The sequence below is a fragment of the Panulirus ornatus genome, chromosome 16 (genome assembly GCF_036320965.1).
Source record: "Panulirus ornatus isolate Po-2019 chromosome 16, ASM3632096v1, whole genome shotgun sequence".
Classification (NCBI taxonomy): domain Eukaryota; kingdom Metazoa; phylum Arthropoda; class Malacostraca; order Decapoda; family Palinuridae; genus Panulirus; species Panulirus ornatus.
In genome coordinates this window covers 26,197,677-26,211,845 of record NC_092239.1, presented here as the reverse complement: position 1 = coordinate 26,211,845, position 14,169 = coordinate 26,197,677, and positions in this window count along the sequence as shown.

Genomic DNA, 14,169 nt, shown 5'->3' with positions numbered 1-14,169 from the left:
TGGAAGCGAAAGGGATGAGGTAGAGAGGCGAGTGTTCTGAGAAGAACTAAGGGAGTGAAGCAGAAATTCTGATGCCAAGGCTAGGGTATTTGCAGATGATTTGAATATGAAATTGGCTAACGTGGCAGTTAAACGTATAATTGGGTTAATGAGATACCCAATGATGTAACTAAAATTGACGAACATCTTACGTAGCTGTGTGATGAAAAAACGACATACTCGTACCTAAGTACGTATACGTGTGTGAACAGTAGAGATGGTAAGTTGAGAGCGTGTAGAAGAAAGACCTTTGTATGTATAAATGAAGAGAGAGGCAGCTGGTGGGCTGTCTGATCAATACTTGGTGGATGCGAGGTGAAGGTTCATTGAGGCTCTCGCAAAGGAGGAAATGATATGTGTTGGAGGAGGTAGGTGAAAGTGAGTAAGATTAGAAAAGAGGCTTGCAGGAAGAGTTACCGGGAGAGATTGAGTCCAGAATGGAAAAAGGTTCGAGTAAACAAAACTAAGTTTAGGTTAAGGAATGGGAGGCAGTTAGGAAAACAGCGCTACCATGTGTGATAGAAGCGTATGTGGGTGGTATCCGCATATGAGAAATATAGTGGTTAGTAAGATGATGAAGCTAAGCTGATAGGGAATGTGAAAAAATGTGTATGGGCGCTACTCGTAGGGATGAAGTGCGAGCTGTTGGAAAATATAGTACAAGAGTAAGCAGCAGGTGATCAAGAATAAGGTTCAGGAGCTGAGAGAAAGTGCAATGAGAGCTTGATTAAATGAGTTTCAGTAAAGTTTATGAAGAGTAAGAGAATATCTTAGAAGGACGTTGATAGTGTCAGGAGAACAAGGACACATTGGTGAGAAGGGCAAATGGGGAAGTTGTAAAAGGCAGAGATGAAGTGAGAAGGAAATGGATCGAGTACTTTAAAGAAATATTGAATATGTTTGATGAAAGCTTGGACATGTTGGGTGCATATGCTTGGGAGATACTCTCAATGAGAATCTGCGAAAGTGGATCGGTGAAAGGAGAGAAGATGGTAAAAGCCTTGCGCAAGCCTAGTGGGGTAAATGAGACTGTTGTTGGAAGCCTGTATACTGCCATCGTATAAAGGCAAAAGGCTCAATAGTAAATGTTCAGATTAAAGATATACATCTTTAATCTGCTGAACGTATCTGGTATGCTGTATAGGAGAATGAAAACTAAGAGGGTGATAGCATGTACATAGCTTCAAATTGTGGAAGAACAGTGTGGTTTCAGGAAGGACAGAGGATGTGTGGATCCTTGGTTTGTTTAGTAGAATGTGTACGAATAATGTTTTAATGTTTTGATAAATGGATTTGTATGTGGTGTCTATAGATCTGGAAAAACCGTATTATACGGTTGACTGAGATACTCCCATGGAGGGTATTGCGAATATATGTTGTGGGAGGAAATTTGCTAGAAGCAGTAACATTTTCATCAAGAGAGTAGGGTGATGAGTGGTGGTTCAAGGTGAAGACGGATCTGAGGTCGAGGTTTGTAACGTTATCATGGCTGTTTGAATTGCCTATGAATGGGTAGGTGAGAGAAGTGAATGGAAGGTTCTTGGAGAGAGGAGTGGGACTACAGTCTGCTAAGGGTGGGTGGGCTGGGAGGTTAGTTAGATAGTATGTACTGATGACACAGCAGTGGCAGCAGATTCGAATTAGAAACGGCAGAGGCTGGTTTATGTGTTTGGGAGAGCGCGTGAAAAGAGAAACTTTAAGGCGAATGCGAAGAAAAACAAGATAATTAAGCACTGCGGATGGAACCATGGGAGAAGTGAGTCATAGGGTGAGTGAGGGAACGAAAATCCTGGGAAAATTGAGAAATATGTGGAAATAGAGGTTACTAGATGAAAGGACGAAGATGGACATATTTTGAGTCCCGGCGATGTTTCATTGGTGCAAAGCATAATGCAATTAAATGAGAATGTATGGGAGAGAGTGAATTTTAGGGATTAAGATTTCCGATGACAACATGTGGTGTGAGAATGGTTGATCAGTTAAGAAATGATAGGATAAGAGAGAGGTATGGTAAAGGGAATAGGATTGTTGAGAAAACTGAGAAGGGTCTGCACAAAAGATTAAGGTGAGCTAATACTAGCTCAATCTAATATTCATTTATCCTCTTTTTCAGCCTCTGCACTTTGTTCTTGACTTTCTGTATCTTTCTCTTGCACATCTCGCATTCAGTTGCACTCCTACCCTGCGAGTAACACCCAAACACCATTATTTCCTCTCTCTATCAAAATAGCGTTCCATCCCACCATCTACTGCCCTTTCTCACCTGTCAGTCTCCCTTCTTCCTAATACCGCTCACTTCGCGCTCACGTATAAGCAGTGCTTTCCTAAATACTTCTCATTCCATAACCATTTTCGTGATTACATCTATTCTCACCTTTTGCCATTCTACATTCAATCTCTATTGGTATCTCTTTTACAGGCCTTATCTTCAAGCTCATTCACTTTTACTATCCTCTTCTCACCTGCATCATTTCCTTTTTTCTAAAGCCTCCACCTTTGTGTCCACCAAATAATGACCATGAACCCCACCAACTGCCCCTTTCATCAAATTCACACCCAAGAGCCTTTACTTTGCATGTCGATCATTTGATATATAATACAATAATACCGTCTTTCCATTACCCTCCTAATCAGAATACACTTTCTGATGTCTCACTTTTCAAGCCAGGAATTCCCGGGCACCAATCCTATTTACGCACACAACTCTACAAGCTGTTCTGCATTGTCATTCACAGCACTGGGTACCGCATGCCCCACAGTTATACCCTCAGCTGTATCGTAAACCATTCTTGCTTTCAGATCACTCATCACGACCACGAGATCCCTTCTACCAATAAATGCTGACTTTCTCTCTCGTGTCCTCCCAATTTTAGATTAAGTGACTTTAATGAATTACATCAGGACTCAAATAAGGTAAATTGGACCAGATGATTAGATGTGCATGCTGATGAAATGATGTGCAGTAACTTCAAGAATTCATCACCTTCCTTTGAAAAAATCAATGTCCATAAAGAGTTGAAAAATGACCAGTAAAATGGGAAGTGCCTGGTTGGCTGAATAAAGAAATGAATTACTTGATCAACTGTTGAAGAAGAGTTTACATGGCATATAAATCAAGTGGCAAAAATCATGACCACGAATTGCACATAAGATTACAAAGAAATTGGTGGAAAAAAATGAGAACCAGTAAAATTAGCTTAAAAAAGATTTTCTAATAATTTGAATAGGAACCCAATAGGATTCTTTGAATACGTTAGAAGCAAGAAACAATATAAACAGGGATATTATTGTCCCACTACGAAATGACTGGCAGATCAAGAAGCGGCAATAACGAAATGATTACCCTTCTTACCACCATACTGACTCCGTGTTTATTTGCTTGACACCAAAGTTGTCAATCTGGACATTGTGACTGTTGATTGCAACGAAGTACTTTCAATATAGACAAATTAAATCAAAGTAAATAATCTGGTCCATACTATATTATTAACACATGCCATTACGGTTTGAAAAGTATACTATAAATCAAAATTGGTTTACTTTGGCTAGGGTTGGTTGGAATCCTGGGTGCAGATGTCGGCCCTCACCCAATTCAGATGCTCATCCTCCCTCCCGGGGCTGATCGATTGATGGGTACCTATTGTGTGTGTGTGTGTGTGTGTGTGTGTGTGTGGGTGTTTCTGTCTGTCTGTCTGTCTGTTTGTGCCTTTGTCTGTGTGTGTGTATACATTCATTGGAGTAAATACACGATACATATATACAAGTTTAAGAGATGGGCATCACGAGTTTGAACCTCTCTTTTCGAATCAAACAGTAATGCCATATATATTTGTAAAGAGCAGAGAGATAACAGACTGCGAAATTTGCAGTCTTCACTTTCTAGTTTGATTTTCATCGTGTCGAACACAGATAATCAAGTATAATCTGTTCGCTTTAGGTAGATATCTGGGACGAACGAAAGGACTAATAATTGGCAGACATCATCCGGGTAAAGGGGGAGGGGAATGTGGGTAGATAGGAATCAATGTGGTTATCTGCTTTTCATATACTGCGGCTTCACATGATTACTTTGTGGCCGTTGACGACTCAAGGGTGGGCCGTTTTGATAACTGTTTCTTTCCCTACACCTCGAACAACTAGATACCTTCACTTGCCTTTTCTTTTCCTTTGCCTAACCATCTTTATATTTCAATTAAGGCCCAGCCTAGATGTGAGCTTTTGTCTGTAAACAGAGCCTCCAATCTACCAAAAAAAGAAATATACCGCTGACCGCTAGTATAACGTTGCCGAGGTATGGAGCTGGACTATCTCTCTCTACCCTTGTCCTATCGCTGTCTCTCAATTCCTTGAAGTTTCTGACACTTACAATGATATTTTTTAGCATACATGGTCAGAACAGTACATTCAGGATTCAACGACGAATAATTCATGCACAAATAATCACATTATTTACAAACCCGAATTAACGAGGTTAGCGGACGTGAGTGTTTCTTTGCGCGCCTGTGTGTGTGTGTGTGTGTGTGTGTGTGTGTGTGTGTGTGTGTGTGTGTGTGTGTGTGTGTGTGTGTGTGCGCGCGGGCGCATAAAGAGAAGAAATTTATCATTCATGCAAATTTATCAATATGATGATGACATTACTGATGTCACCATCATCAGTTACAAACGACTACAATAACTGTTCCCCAGCCACATTTATCCTCCTGTAATCTTTTATATTCTTGGTATGCTCAATACACTTTCTCTAGTCTACTTCAGTCACCTTCCCTATTGTCTCTCTTGTCAGTTTCCCTGTTGGTTTCATAGACAGATCTGCATTGTAATTATCTTTTCTAACGTCTATCTTAATTCATGCACATATGAGTTCCCTGGGGATAAGGGAGAAAGAATACTTCTCACCTGTTCCTCGAGGGTCGTAGAAGGCGACTAAAGGGGGCGGGAATGGACGCTGGAACCCCCATCCCTCCGTATATTTGAATTTCTAAAATGGGGAAACAGAAGGAGTCATGTTGGGAGCGCTCATCCTCCTCGAAGGCTCAGATTGGGGTGTCTAAATGTGTGTGGATGTAACCAAGACGAGAAAAAAGGAGAGGTAGCTAGTTGGTTTGAGGAAAAGAACCTGAATATTTTGGCTCTGAGTGAAACGAAATTCAAGGGTAAAGGGGAAGAGTGGTTTAGGAATGTATCGGGAGTAAAGTCAGGGGTTCTTGAAAGGACAAGAGCAAAGGAAGGAGTAGCACTCCTGAAGCAGGAATTGTGGGAGTAAGTGATACAGTGTAAGAAAGTAAATTATAGATTGATATAGTCTTAACTGAAAGTGGATTGAGAGAGATGGGTGATTATTGGTGCCTATGCACCTGTTCATGAAAAGAAAGATCATGAGAGGCAAGTGTTTTGGGAGCTGCTGAGTGAGTGTGTTAGGAGCTTTGATGCACGAGACCGGGTTATAGTGATGGGTAATTTGAATGCAAAGGTGAGTAATGTGGCAGTTGAAGGTATGATTGGAGTACATGGGACGTTCAGTGTTGTGAATAGAAATGGTGAAGAGATTGTGGATTTGTGTGCTGAAAAGGATTGGTGATTGGGAATATCTGGTTTAAAAAGAGAGATATACATAAGTATACGTATGAAAATAGGAGAGATGGCCAAAGGGCGTTATTGGATTACGTGTTTATTGATAGAAGTGTAAAAGAGAGATTTTTGGATGTTAATGTGCTGAGAGGGACAGCTGGAGGAATGTTTGATCTCCATCTTCTGGAGTCGGTGAAGATTTATAGAGGTTTTCTGAAAAGAATAGAGAATATTGGGGAGAAGAAAGTGGTGAGAGTAAGTGAGCTTGGAAAGGAGACTTGTGTGAGGAAGTACCAGGAGAGATTGAGTGTAGAATGACAAAAGGTGAAAGCAAATGACGTAAGGGGAATGGTGGAGGAATGGGGTGCATTTAGGGAAGCAGTGATGGCTTGCACAAAAGATGCATTTGGCATGAAAAAGTTGGGAGGTGGGTAGATTAGAAAGAGTAGTGAGTGGTGGGATGAAGAATTAAGATTCTATTTAAAAGAGGAGAGAGAGGCATTTGGATGTTTTTTGCAGGGAAGTAGTACAAATGATTGGGGGATCTATAAAAGAAAGCGACAGGAGATCAAGAAAAAGGTGCAAGAGGTGAAAATGAAGGTAAATGAGAGTTGGGGTGAGATAGTATCATCAAATTTCAGGGAGAATGAAAAGATATTTTGGAAGGAGGTAGATATAGTGCGTAAGAGAAGAGAGCAAATGAGAACATCGATGAAGGGAGGAAATAGGGAGGTAAAAAAAAGTAGAGATGAAGTGAGAAGGAGATGGAATAAGTATTTTGAAGGTTTGTTGAATGTGTTTTATGAAGAATGGCAGATATAAGGTATTTTTGTCCGGGTGGTGTGCGAAGTGAAAGGGTCAGGAAGAATGGTTTGGTAAACAGAGAAGAGGTAGTGAAAGCTTTGCGGAAGATGAAAGCCGGCAAGGGGGCGGGTTTGGATGTTATTGAAGTAGAACTTATTAAAAAACGGTGTGACTGGATTGTTGACTGGTTGGTGAGGATATTCATTGTATATATGGATTATGGTGAAGTGTACAAAGGCAAAGGGGATATCTCTCTTTTTAAGGGGATAAAGGAGAGTGTTCAAATTACAGACGCATAAGTTTGTTGAATATTCCCGGGAAATTATATGGTAGGGTATTGACTGAGAAGGTGAAGGTATGTACAGAGTATCAGACTGGGAAGAGCAGTGTGGTTTCAGAAGTGGTAGAGGATGTGTAGATCAGGTGTTTGCTTTGAAGAATGTATGTGAGAAATACTTAGAGAAACAGATGGATTTGTATGTAGCATTTATGGACCTGGAGAAGGCATATGACAGGGTTGCTAGAGATATCTTATGGAAGGTTTTAAGAGTATATTGTGTGGGAGGTAAGTGGCTAGAAGCAATAAAAAGGTTTTACTAAAGGTGTAAGTCATGTGTACGAGTAGGAAGAAAGGAAAGTGATTGGTTCCCAGAAAATGTCCGTTCCGTTTGCGACAGGGATGTGTGATGTCTCCATGGTTGTTTAATTCGTTTATGGATGGGGTGCTTAGGGAGGTGAATGCAAGAATTTTTGGAGAAAGGGGTAAGTATGCAGTCTGTTGTGGATGAGAGGGCTTCGGAAGTGAGTCAGCTGTTGTTCACTGATGATACAGCGCTGGTGGCTGGTTTGGGTGAAAAACTGCAGAAGTTGGTAACTGAGTTTTGTTAAGTGTGTGAAAGAAGAAAGTTGAGAGTATATGTGAATAAGAACAAGGTTATTAGGTTTAGTAGAGTTGAGGGACAAGTTAATTTGGAGGTAAATTTGAATGGAAAAAAGCTGGAGGAAGTGAAGTGCGTTAGGTATCCGGGAGTGGACTTAGCAGCGGATGGAACCATTTAAGCGGGAGCGAATCAAATGGTGGGGGAAGGGGTGAAGGTTCTGGGAGCGTTGAAGAATGTGTGGAAGGCGAAAACGTTATCTCGGAGAGCAAAAATGGGTATGTTTGAGGTGGTTCCAACAATGTTATGTGGTTGCGAGGCATGGGCTATAGATAAGGTTTTGCGGAAGAGGGTAGATGTGTTGGAAATGAATTGGTTTGAGGAGAATATGTGATGCAAAGTGGTTTGAGGAGAATATGTGGTTTGATCGAGTAAGTAATGAATGGGCAAGAGAGATGTATGGTAACGAAAAGCGTGTGGTTAAGAAAGTGGAAGAGGGTGTGTTGAAATGGTTTCAAAACATCCTCTTCTGCTCTCTCAACCACGCTCTTTTTATTTCCACACATCTCTCTTACCCTTACGTTACTTACTCGATCAAACCCCCTCACACCACCCATTGTCCTCAAGCATCTCATTTCCAGCACATCCATCCTCCTGCGGACAACTCTATCCACAGCCCAAGCCTCGCAAACATACAACATTCTTGGAACCACTATTCCTTCAAACATACCCAGTTTTGTTTTCCAAGATAACGTTCTCGACTTCCACACAGTGGGAGGTGGATTGATTAGAAAGGGTAGTGAGTGGTGGGATGAAGAAGTAAGATTATAAGTGAAAGAGAAGAGAGAGGCATTTGGACGATTTTTGCAGGGAAAAAATGCAATTTAGTGGGAGCTGTATAAAAGAAAGAGACAGGAGGTCAATAGAAAGGTGCAAGAGGTGAAAAAGAGGGCAAATGAGAGTTGGGGTGAGAGAGTTTCATTAAATTTTAGGGAGAATAAAAAGATGTTCTGGAAGGAGGTAAATAAAGTGCGTATGACAAGGGAGCAAAGGGGAACTTCAGTAAAGGGCGCAAATGGGGAGGTGATAACAAGTAGTGGTGATGTGAGAAGGAGATGGAGTGAGTATTTTGAAGGTTTGTTGAATGTGTTTGATGATAGAGTGGCAGATATAGGATGCTTTGGTCGAGGTCGTGTGCAAAGTGAGAGGGTTAGGGAAAATGATTTGGTAAACAGAGAAGAGGTAGTAAAAGCTTTGCGGAAGATGAAAGCCGGCAAGGCAGCACGTTTGGATGGTATTGCAGTGGAATTTATTAAAAAAGGTGGTGACTGTATTGTTGACTGGTTGGTAAGGTTAGTTAATGTATGTATGACTCATGGCGAGGTGCCTGAGGATTGGCGGAATGCGTGCATAGTGCCATTGTACAAAGGCAAAGGGGATAAGAGTGAGTGCTCAAATTACAGAGGTATAAGTTTGTTGAGTATTCCTGGTAAATTATATGGGAGGGTATTGATTGAGAGGGTGAAGGCATGTACAGAGCATCAGATTGGGGAAGAGCAGTGTGGTTTCAGAAGTGGTAGAGGATGTGTGGATCAGGTGTTTGCTTTGAAGAATGTATGTGAGAAATACTTAGAAAAGCAAATGGATTTGTATTTAGCATTTATGGATCTGGAGAAGGCATATGATAGAGTTGATAGAGATGCTCTGTGGAAGGTATTAAGAATATATGGTGTGGGAGGCAAGTTGTTAGAAGCCGTGAAAAGTTTTTATTGAGGATGTAAGGCATGTGTACGTGTAGGAAGAGGGGAAAGTGATTGGTTCTCAGTGGATGTAGGTTTGCGGCAGGGGTGTGTGATGTCTCCATGGTTGTTTAATTTGTTTATGGATTGGGTTGTTAGGGAGGTAAATGCAAGAGTTTTGGAAAGAGGGGCAAGTATGAAGTCTGTTGGGGATGAGAGAGCTTGGGAAGTGAGTCAGTTGTTGTTCGCTGATGATACAGCGCTGGTGGCTGATTCTTGTGAGAAACTGCAGAAGCTGGTGACTGAGTTTGGTAAAGTGTGTGAAATAAGAAAGTTAAGAGTAAATGTGAATAAGAGCAAGGTTATTAGGTACAGTAGGGTTGAGGGTCAAGTCAATTGGGAGGTAAGTTTGAATGGAGCAAAACTGGAGGAAGTAAAGTGTTTTAGATATCTGGGAGTGGATCTGGCAGTGGATGGAACCATGGAAGCGGAAGTGGATCATAGGGTGGGGGAGGGGGCGAAAATCCTGGGAGCCTTAAAGAATGTGTGGAAGTCGAGAACATTATCTCGGAAAGCATATATAAATATATATATATATATATATATATATATATATATATATATATATATATATATATATATATATATATATATATATATATATATATATATATATATATATATATATATATATATATATATATATATATATATATATATATATATATATATATATATATATATATATATATTATCCCTGGGGATAGGGGAGAAAGAATACTTCCCACGTATTCCCTGCGTGTCGTAGAAGGCGACTAAAAGGGAAGGGAGCGGGGGGCTGGAAATCCTCCCCTCTCGTTTTTTTTTTTTTTTTTTTTTCCCAAAAGAAGGAACAGAGAAGAGGGCCAGGTGAGGATATTTCCTCAAAGGCCCAGTCCTCTGTTCTTAACGCTACCTCGCTGTCGCGGGAAATGGCGGATAGTATGAAAAAAAAAAAAAAAAAAAAAAAAAAAAAAAATATATATATATATATATATATATATATATATATATATATATATATATATATATATATATATATATATATATATATATCTTTCTTTCTTTCATACTATTCGCCATTTCCCGCATTAGCGAGGTAGCGTTAAGAACAGAGGACTGGGCCTTAGAGGGAATATCCTCACCTGGCCCCCTTCTCTGTTCCTTCTTTTGGAAAATTAAAAAAAAAACGAGAGGGGAGGATTTCCAGCCACCCGCTCCCTCCCCTTTTAGTCGCCTTCTACGACACGCAGGGAATACGTGGGAAGTATTCTTTCTCCCCTATCCCCAGGGATATATATATATTCTTTTTCTTTCAAACTATTCGCCATTTCCCGCATTAGCGAGGTAGCATTAAGAACAGAGGACTGGGCCTCTGAGGGAATACCCTCACCTGGCCCAATTCTCTGTTCCTTCTTTTGGAAAATTGAAAAAAAAACCGAGAGGGGAGGATTTCCAGCCCCCCGCTCCCTCCCCTTTTAGTCGCCTTCTACGACACGCAGGGAATACGTGGGAAGTATTCTTAATCCCCTATCCCCAGGGATATATATATATATACATATATATATATATATATATATATATATATATATATATATATATATATATATATATATATATATATATATGTATATATATATATAAATGGGTTTTTGGAAGTTTATGTATATGTATACATATGTGTATGTGGGTGAGTTGGGCTATTCCTCGTTTGTATCCTTGCGCTACCTTGCTGACGCGAGTGATGGCGATTAAGTATTATAAAAATATAAATAGATATGAGCTCAAATGTGTATAGCTGGCTGTAATAAGTAGTTAATCACTTAATGGCATGGCTTTGCGCAAGGTCTTTTTCGTGTGATATACAATTCCATTTTTCCTTGTGGCACTTTGCCATTTTAGATGCACTTGCTGCTTTTGCAGCTGTTTTTAATTTCACCATAATATGGATCTTTATCCATTATTATGAGAGATCTCTTCAATATTGGGTAAGAGTTGTTCTTCGAACCATATCTTAAGTCTTTTGTGGTCCATGGAGTTATGATAGTTCCCTTTGTTGCCATTTGTAGATGTAAATATGAGTAACGCCCCCAGGATGAAGTCATGCACAGCCCAGTGTATAAGATAATAAGCCAAGAACCTTTACCGGTTTTCGTTTTCGTTCCAACTTTACCATCAGACAGCGCCCAACATTGTTCCATACATTCATTTTAGTTTATTCAGGTTTCATTCGAACATACATATAGCCGTCGGTTGGTAGGTCTACTTTTTTCTGTTGTTTTTCAGTAACCTGAGGCACAGCCGCCTGCACTTGTAACCGGGACAGTCTGCTTTGTCAATCCTCTCTTTCCGTAAAGTGTGAACCCATGGAGTATCGACTCGCTACTTCGAAGCATTCATTAGTGACCTGGGGTTGTGGAGCTGGAGACAACAGGGGCTAGCGTGTGAGGGGATTAAAAGGTAACAACGTAAAGAGGGAAGAGTGGTTAGAGAGGAGTAGGCTGACATGGAGCGCCGACATGCAACGCAATATTCACGGAGCAAATATAGAATTAGGACTTTGCAGAAATGCTGAGACTGAATTTATTTACAAATTAGGACATTGTACTAGACGTCTGAAGTATTTTATGATAATGCAGCCCCCCCACCCCCCTTCCCTCCTTTAATTTGCACACACACACACACACACACACACACACACTCATATGTCATGTTCTTCCCTCCATCCATAGAAGCGAATGTCGTAAGGGTCAGCTTTTAAGACCAGTGTAGTAGGTAAAGCATGCATTTAAACAGTTAATGTAATCATTTTGTTCTCAATATGATTACCCGGGAAGCTGTCGAGCACTTTTAAGTTTAATGAATATGAAAAGGAATATAGTTTACAACACATCAACTGTTCAATGTAATGTTTCACAGTTTACAGCCTGTAACACAAGTCTGGTGTTGGCTGTATGGTAGCGGTGTGCAGAATAAGATATGTGATGTCAGGAGAAGGGGTGAGGTCAGCACCACATAGGTGTACCGTTGTGTTGTGGTCAGTAAGCAATCTGTCATGGAAATGTAAACACTTTATTATGGTGGTGGTTTGGTTTGGATATTACAGGTTACTGCATCCTGTCCACTGTGCCATCTGGAAATGTCATGTGGTTCTTGTTAGCTTTTGGCAATACCTAGAGAATGAGAGTGTTTGCCGTTGTATGTTAAGAAACGTGATTCATGCGAGATCCTCTAATAATTTACAAGATTTGTTGGGTTTAATAAAAGATTATAAATTAGCGGGTATGACTAACAAAATGTCGATTGGCCAGATGATGGTTACTGTGTCATATTCCTTTCTATGATTCATATTTTTGGTACCATGAATGTGATGGCGTTGGGTATATTTGAACCGTTATTTCAAAGCTCATTATCTCCAAGGTGAAGCAACATAAAAAGTTCCTTGTAATTTTATCAATAAATGTCACAATCGATATCATGACGACTCCAAGTTAATACGTGACGGATCCCAGTGACTAACACCACCACAGAACCTCACTCGTACCGCACTCACGCCACACTCCAGGGAAAAGCCCACCAATGGGCCCCATTCTTCCTACATCTTATCTTTTGCATCTTACTTATTGTCTCCCCATCACATGTTCAACATCAGTAGAAACCAATGAGGTTAGTGAAAGGAATATAACATGCATAAAAAATGTAAGACCACGCTTAAACACTCATCTATACAGACTGCAGTGCAGTCGTACAATGTAAGGTTTATGATAATAAGAATTTAGGAAATTATTATTCTGTGCTGCTACATGGATTGTATATCAAAGTGATATTTGATGGACTGTACATTAGGTACAGTAGGGTTGAGGGTCAAGTCAATTGGGAGGTGAGTTTGAATGGAGAAAAACTGGAAGAAGTGAAGTGTTTTAGATATCTGGGAGTGGATCTGGCAGCAGATGGAACCATGGAAGCGGAAGTGGATCATAGGGTGGGGGAGGGGGGCGAAAATTCTGGGGGCCTTGAAGAATGTGTGGAAGTCGAGAACATTATCTCGGAAAGCAAAAATGGGTATGTTTGAAGGAATAGTGGTTCCAGCAATGTTGTATGGTTGCGAGGCGTGGGCTATGGATAGAGTTGTGCGCAGGAGGATGGAGGTGCTAGAAATGAGATGTTTGAGGACAATGTGTGGTGTGAGGTGGTTTGATCGAGTGAGTAACGTAAGGGTAAGAGAGATGTGTGGAAATAAAAAGAGCGTGGTTGAGAGAGCAGAAGAGGGTGTTTTGAAATGGTTTGGGCACATGGAGAGAATGAGTGAGGAAAGATTGACCAAGAGGATATATGTGTCGGAGGTGGAGGGAACGAGGAGAAGAGGGAGACCAAATTGGAGGTGGAAAGATGGAGTGAAAAAGATTTTGTGTGATCGGGGCCTGAACATGCAGGAGGGTGAAAGGAGGGCAAGGAATAGAGTGAATTGGAGCGATGTGGTATACCGGGGTTGACGTGCTGTCAGTGGATTGAATCAAGGCATGTGAAGCGTCTGGGGTAAACCATGGAAAGCTGTATAGGTATGTATATTTGCGTGTGTGGACGTATGTATATACATGTGTATGGTGGGAGGGTTGGGCCATTTCTTTCGTCTGTTTCCTTGCGCTACCTCGCAAACGCGGGAGACAGCGACAAAGTATAATAAATAAAATGAATATATATATATATAAATATATATATATATATATATATATATATATATATATATATATATATATATATATATATATATTTTTTTTTTTCTTTTTTTTTTTGCTTTGTCGCTGCGTTTGCGAGGTAGCGCAAGGAAACAGACGAAAGAAATGGCCCAACCCACCCCCATACACAAGTATATACAAGGGGAAAGTGATTGGTTCTCAGTGGATGTAGGTTTGCGGCAAGGGTGTGTGATGTCTCCATGGTTGTTTAATTTGTTTATGGATGGGGTTGTTAGGGAGGTGAATGCAAGAGTTTTGGAAAGAGGGGCAAGTATGAAGTCTGTTGGGGATGAGAGAGCTTGGGAAGTGAGTCTGTTGTTCGCTGATGATACAGCGCTGGTGGCTGATTCATGTGAGAAACTGCAG